General features: G+C 42.0%; 1 protein-coding gene across 17 annotated transcripts in view; it reads right to left on the reverse strand.

Annotated features, from left to right (window-relative positions):
* PPFIA2 (PTPRF interacting protein alpha 2) overlaps positions 1 to 4,265 on the reverse strand; it is a 500,106-nt gene extending 495,841 nt beyond the window's left edge. For 6 of the 17 annotated variants that reach the window (XM_070454272.1, XM_070454269.1, XM_070454268.1 and 3 more), the window contains exon 1: positions 3,253 to 3,553. The gene's annotated coding sequence lies outside the window, so the exon portion shown is untranslated. Of the gene's footprint in view, positions 1 to 3,252; positions 3,554 to 4,171 lie in introns of those variants that run through there. The other 11 variants (XM_070454278.1, XM_020890237.2, XM_020890223.2 and 8 more) reach the window with 4 other exon arrangements.
* Positions 4,266 to 6,000: the final 1,735 nt, after the last annotated feature.

Below are 6,000 nucleotides of genomic sequence, written 5' to 3' on the forward strand. Positions count from 1 at the left end.
ACTCTTCAGAATATTTTAAAATTAATTTATTTAAAATAGAAAACACAGACATTAAGATATAACATTGACCTGTTGTGTAGCATTTTAAAAATAAAAAATTATCTTATTTACTCTTTTCTTTTCTTTCTTATGTTTAAGAAAACATCAAATCCATCTCAGTTTCAGTTGTACTGAAGTCAGGGGCTATTAATTAGAGGGCTTGGTTTTGCAAAAGTCTGATGTGGAGAAAGGCTGGCTTGGCTGTTGATCCTGGAGCATTCTTTGGTTTTATAATACAAGGTCAATTTATTTTTCTGCCTACATAATCCTGTCCTTGGGGAAAATATTTCTGGTGATATTTTCAAATAAAATGTCAAGATTTAACAGTTCAATAGTTAATTACTTTTTATGTAATTCTTCATATAAATTGAGTTATTGAATAGAGAAATTCAATTATCTGTGAATTATTTGATCAAGGCCCACTGAAAACTAGGAGAAACTTTTAAAAAGATAAAAGGAAGTATTCTGTCTACACTCAATAAAACATTTGACAAAACCAAAAAAAAAAAAGGAAGTATTCTGTGACTGACAGCCTATACAGAAGAATTAAGGCAGGGGTAAATTTTAGAAAAATTCAAAGTAATGCTTTGAATTACTGCTCCTCATTCAAAACACTGGGCTCCCTGAAGGCAAGAACTTGACTTGTTCAATTTCTTTTTCACCCTAAACTAAAACAAGTGATTCAAATAGGACATATGAATATTTAAAAACACACATGTACACACTCAATCACACTCATGCATTTGCTAATATTGTTAACCACTTAATGGTTGCAAAGAAATAATTTTTATTTTTCTCCACCTGAATTTCATTCAAACAATTTCACAAAGGTGGGAAAAATGAGACTCTTTGTTATAAATTTCTTTACCTTAATTAAAAAGAAGTTGGAAAACAAATAAACAGCTCCAATACATTTGAATATTTAAAGCAGTTGTTTCACATGCCATGCATAAAATCCACAGCACTGAACAGCTGTGTCATTCTGAGAAATCATTATCAAGAGCCAATGTGTTTCTTTCTGACATTTAAGGTTAAAACAAAATACTGGGCAAGGAAATGGTAGCACAGTGACAATCAGTGCCAAAACATTTACTGGGTTTCAGTTTAAGGTTGGTTAGACATTTTCAAAGTTGTGTTCTAAATGTGTTCTTCCTGAGGGAAAGCTCTGAGCCCACCTCTACTCTAAGTATACTTTAAATTATGAGGAAAAACTTAACTGCAGCAATTACCCCAGCTACAGCTTTCTTCCCAATATGCTACTCTAGTTCTGACGACCATCGTCATCAGGAGACATTAGACATTTACAAACTTTAGGCTCTTTGATCAGTATAAAAGTTGGTCTTTGACTTAGTTGGAAGATGCTATGATGAGAAGCAGCTAAGGGATTTAGAAAGTCCATTAAATTTACACTCAAAAGAACTTGATTCAATTCAATTCCCAAGGCATGTGAGCCAGAGCAGTTCACTTCATGTCTCCAAACTTCAGCTTTCTTTTCTGTAAAGTAGGAATAATAATGTAGGTATTTTTAAAAAACAAGCCCATAGATCCAATAGGATACCTGACTGAGAACACATAGTAAAATTATAAAGAACTATTGCAGATTCAAGTATTTATTCTTATTATAAAATGGCCAACATTCACCTTTGCAAAAAGAACATTTTACGTTTATGATTCATTCTGCTTCTATGCCTAAAGGGTGCTCTAAACTTTTCAAATCCAATTGGAAAAGAAAAAAAGAAATCCAACTATGCAAAAGTTACTTAGAAAATAAGATGAACACATGGTACATGCTTTTTTCCCTCACAGTCAACCTGAATGAGTAAACCTAAAGTCTTCTCATCAAAATTAGAAGGAAAACATTTGTCTACAAAAAACAAGGCAACTTTCATGAGCTAGCTTAGTTTCTTACAATAAAACTGATATTACATCTAGTATAAATTACAAAAAAGTTGTAGATTCTTTGAAATATACTATAACTTATTAAGTGCATGTTTTAGGTGTTAAAAGCAATTAAAAATCTGTATTCAGTGTAACTTGCATAGTTCAGAAGGCTATGGTCATTCAAGTTATCTTCTATTTCATCCTCATATTGCCACTTTTAACTTTTAGAATCATTTTCAATATTAAAAACTTCATTGTATGACATAATTCCTAAAAAACTAGAGAGAGCATACTAACAATTTGCTTTGATATTTGCCTTTTCATCATTCCCTTCCCAAATCAACTGATAACATGAATTATGTTATACTCTTCTAGATGATGATGCCCTGGTCATTTAATTACTGAAGGTTTCAAGGGCTAGTTAGAGACATTGTTTATTTTTTTGTTAAAAAAGAAAAATAGCTGTTTTAATTATCTCAGTGCTGAAATTTAGCTTGAAGAATTTTATACCAGGAAAACCAACTCCCTTATTCTTAGCACATAACCTTGACTGTCTTCTAAATCTCTGATTTCAAAATAAAACTTTTGAATGCCCACTGGAGTCATTACCCAAGGGCTTTCAAGATCCAGAGTGTTTCTTAGCAATATATGCTGTTCAAACAGTATGTGTCCAGATATGACAGTGCTACAAAAACCTTTTTTTTTTCCTGTCAATGACTCACTTTATTCAAACAGATAATTAGGATTTAGATCCTACTGGAGACAAAAATCTAATTATTCTCTGTATATGTCAGTTTCTTCTGCAAAGATTTAGTCTTTAGAACCTACCTATCTCCACCTCAGTTAATCCACAAGGAATAATTTGGTGAAAGAAAGCCTAGCCATTGTCTGATTACACTACATGAATATTCCTCGTCCTATTTAACTCTTTGAAGTCCCCAGTCCTCGGGAAATATTCTATTTTTAATGCCAGCATTTTGCACTTTCTTTACCCTAATGCATTTACAGCTGGCCGGAGGGCCAGCACACTCCCATAAGGCTGGCTGGACAGTTCTCTCTCAGCCACACCCCCCCACCACCCAGAAGAAGTTGACTTCATAATTCCCACACCAAAATTGTCCATCCTGCCCAACAGGAGACAGACAAGGTAGAGGAAATAGGAGAAGGGAGAGGGTGGGGGTGGAAAGCAAAAGGTAAGGAACAGTAATTGACAAGGAGGGAATTTGCATCTCATCTTCCCTGGGGGCGGGGTGGGGCCGGGGCTGGGGAGGGGGAAGGGGGAAAAAAATAAAGCAGGTGGGAAACCGTGTAACTCAAACACAGTCTCTGTACCTAATGTCTGTAATTTCGGGTCCCGCTTCTTCAATTGAGCAATGACAACCGCAGTCTCAGGCTTGACGAGAGGGGAGGCTCACAGCCGGCACTCCTGGACCATTTCCCTAGCAACGGGAGGAGAAAAGCAGCTTAGACACTCGGTGCCCCGGCGTTCTCCCGGAACGTGCCCCGGCTGGCTGGCCCGGCAGCAGCTCGGCATCTTCCCGCGGCTCCGTCAGCAGCCAAAAGGAGAAGCGTCCATCGGAAAAATGGCATATTACAAATTTTGCTTTGGGAAGCAGAGCTCGGTTCAGACCATTGTCAGAGGGAGGAGGGGGGAGGCGGCTCTTAAAGCAGCAGCGACCCGTTTGCCGGAGCAGCCGCAGCTCCTCGCGGGCAGCTGGAGACCGGGGCGGGGAGTCGGCGAGTGGGGGACTGGGTTTGACTTGCAGAAACTTAACCGAGCGGCGCTGCTCCGCGACCGGGCCACCTGGAGGGTGTCACCCCCAAACGTGAGCTTTGGGAAGAGGTGTGAGGAGAATCTGGAAGGGAATTCCTCCAACCAGCCCCCGACCCGGAGCCCCTCTGGAGTTTATGGCTACCTCCAGGAGTTGAAAAGCTAGAGGGAAGCGAGTCCGCAGGGATGCGAGAAGCAGGGCAGAGCCCGTCCTGGCCCCCAGCCTATTTCCCAGCGAAGGGTGCCTTATTTCACTTAAAAGAGCTGCTGCTTCTCCAGAAGGGCACGCAGTCAGAACCCCCACGCCCAGCTTCGCCTCCCAGCCTCTTTGCTGGCACCGGTTGGCCGGGAGAACCAACCTGCTGGGCGCCAGGGCGGATGCTACAGCATCTTCCTACTTGCCTGTGCTCAGTGCGGATGCTACAGCATCTTCCTACTTGCCTGTGCTCAGTGCGGATGCTACAGCATCTTCCTACTTGCCTGTGCTGTGGACGCTGCCGCTCCTCCTCCTCCGTCGTCTCCCCCCGCCTCCACCCCCTTCCTCCTCCTTGGCAGCGCCACCTCCTCTTCCTCTGAAACAAGGGCTTCCCCTGGAAGCTGGTGCAGTGGTTTCCACCGGCCCTTAAATAAATTCTGAAGTAATCACGTCTTTGCTCTCCTCCTCACGTACACGCGCTCGCGGATACACACGACTCCCCCAAAGCTGCTGAGGCTCGCGCTGGTCCCAGTGCCCCCGGCAAAGGCAGGGGCCGGGGCCGGGCAGGTGTGACGAGGCGGGTGTGTTCCTCCTCGCCCGGGCTTCACGCACAATGGTCTCCACAGGAAGACGTGTGTTGGCCCGTGCTGCTAGGGACAGAACAGCTTTGGGCATCTTCTGGCTCTCTGGCCTTCTGTGCTTGTCATTTCTTTAGCGGCTTCCTTCTCTCAAGACCAAGGGCCTGGTACTCGCGGCAGTAGAGACCCGAGTCAATCTAGGGTGTGGCGGCATCTGTCACTTCTCATTACCTCTCCAGCTCTTTTCCATTCAGAGCTTTGGAGATGAGAATTGTGTGTTAAGTACTCCCTGCCAGAGAACAGTTTAGCTTTGAGCGGTCTGCTCCCTGGATCTTTTCCAGCTCTCTCATACCTGCACACCCCTTAACATACTCTCCTTTCTTCTGCCCCTGCTGTCCATTCTCACAGACCCATCAGGGACAGAGAGGAAGCCGAAGACAAAACTGGTACCTGCTCTAAACAAGAAGGAAAGGTTTCAGTAAGGGAAATTGAGATATCCTAGTTTTAGTATAAGGAAGAGGATATGCAGGAAGGAATTGGGAGAAGGGTTCAACATTGTGTATAATTTGGAAGTTAGTACAAATACTCTTATGATGTAGTGCAATAAATCCAAAAGATATGTTTCACTTTTGTGTTAGGCAAATAGTCCAAAGTTAACTGTAGAAATACTATTCAAATAACAGCTCACTTACATTAGGTACAGTATTCAAGAAACATACCATTTTATGTTAGGGGTAGCATTTAATTGAGTTGATGACCTCACAGTAGAAGGTGAGCTCAAGCTCACATATTTACCCCCTTCTCTTCTAGCCAGTTACTCAAATTCTGCATCACAACATAATCCTATTAGAATTAAGTATTAGAGTAATGTAAGGAGTCATTAGATGTCAACTGGAGCACTGTTTCTCAAACACAGCGTACTTATTGCTGTTGTTTAGGTCACCAAGTCATGTCCAGCTCTTTTGGGACCCCACGGACTGTAGCAGGCCATGCTCCTCTGTGCATGGGATTTCCCAGGCAAGTATAATGGCTGTCATTTCCTTCTCCAGGGGATCTTCTACAACCCAGGAATTGAACCCATTTCTCTTGCATTGGTATGCGGATTCTTTACCACTGAGCCACCCCAGAAGCCCCATAGATCACCCATGGATCTTGTTCTATTGTAGATTCTGACTCACTTGGACTGGGGTGGACCCTGAGATTCTGCACCAGTAACAACTCCCAGATGAAACTATACTTTGGGTAGCAAGGATCTCGATCACCCAATCAACCTACCATTTGATGTTGACTTAAATATTCTTAACCACAGGAAAACTCATTAAGTCACAAAGCAGCCCAGCCCATTTTCAGATAGATCTAATTTAATAACAGATTTCTCATACTGATCATATATCAGTACTCATAATTTTCACTATCTGGAATTCCCCCAGAAGATATAAAATGTTCTTTATACCTCAGAAACGTTCTTATTTTTAGAGACAGTTGAAACGTCTCTTTGTACAAGAATTTCTTCCTTCCTTATAATTTCTTTGGTA

This window comes from Odocoileus virginianus, chromosome 24 (assembly GCF_023699985.2).
Source record: "Odocoileus virginianus isolate 20LAN1187 ecotype Illinois chromosome 24, Ovbor_1.2, whole genome shotgun sequence".
Classification (NCBI taxonomy): domain Eukaryota; kingdom Metazoa; phylum Chordata; class Mammalia; order Artiodactyla; family Cervidae; genus Odocoileus; species Odocoileus virginianus.